Here is a 729-nt window from a genome sequence, read left to right on the forward strand (position 1 = left end):
CCACCCCCACCCCCCACCTTCCAGTCCCTCAGAGACAAGTTCAGGGCCGTGGAACCAGGGCTGTTTTGGGGAGCCGCGGCCCCGGAACTTGGACTGGGAAGGAGGCACACCGCTCCCCCCGGCCACGCAGGGCGCTTGGGGACAAGGGCCGCCGCGCTGCTGGGGGCCCCGGGCGGCTAGCGGAGGGCGCCCAAGTTCCCACTCCGCCGGGACAAAGTTCCCGAGCGAGTGCGGGCGTGGGGGGAGGAGGTGGCGGCTTCGTGCTCGGTGAGGCGGAGCTTCAGCCTGCAGAGAGCGAGGAGCTTTAGTGCCACCGGAGTTGGGTTTAATTATTTTTGTGTAGGTTTTAGGGAGGGGGCGGGCTCAAAGTAGGCCACCCGCACCGAGGAGGCGTTAGTTAGTGACGGAGTGAGCCGCGCCGGCTGTGCCTGGAGGATGGCTCCCATCTCCATTGCCTCCGGCTACCCCCGAACAAACCTTTTCGAACAGGCAACACACACCCGCCCCGAGCCGCGCGAGGGCCGGGCAGGCGCAGCTGCGGCCCCGGGAAGCCCGGCGCGGCAGGGGAGCGGAGCCCGCGCGCAGCTCCCGGGCTCCTACCTGCGAGCTTCGTTCCGCCCCTTGCCAGGGTCGAGAAAACGCCAAGACAGAATTATTAAAATTCTTCACAATCCATTTACACAGAACTGAGGTGGTGGTGGCAGCATTCCGTCTTTTGCTCTGTCCCCT

This window comes from Trichechus manatus, unplaced genomic scaffold (genome assembly GCF_000243295.1).
Source record: "Trichechus manatus latirostris isolate Lorelei unplaced genomic scaffold, TriManLat1.0 scaffold00091, whole genome shotgun sequence".
NCBI classification, from domain to species: domain Eukaryota; kingdom Metazoa; phylum Chordata; class Mammalia; order Sirenia; family Trichechidae; genus Trichechus; species Trichechus manatus.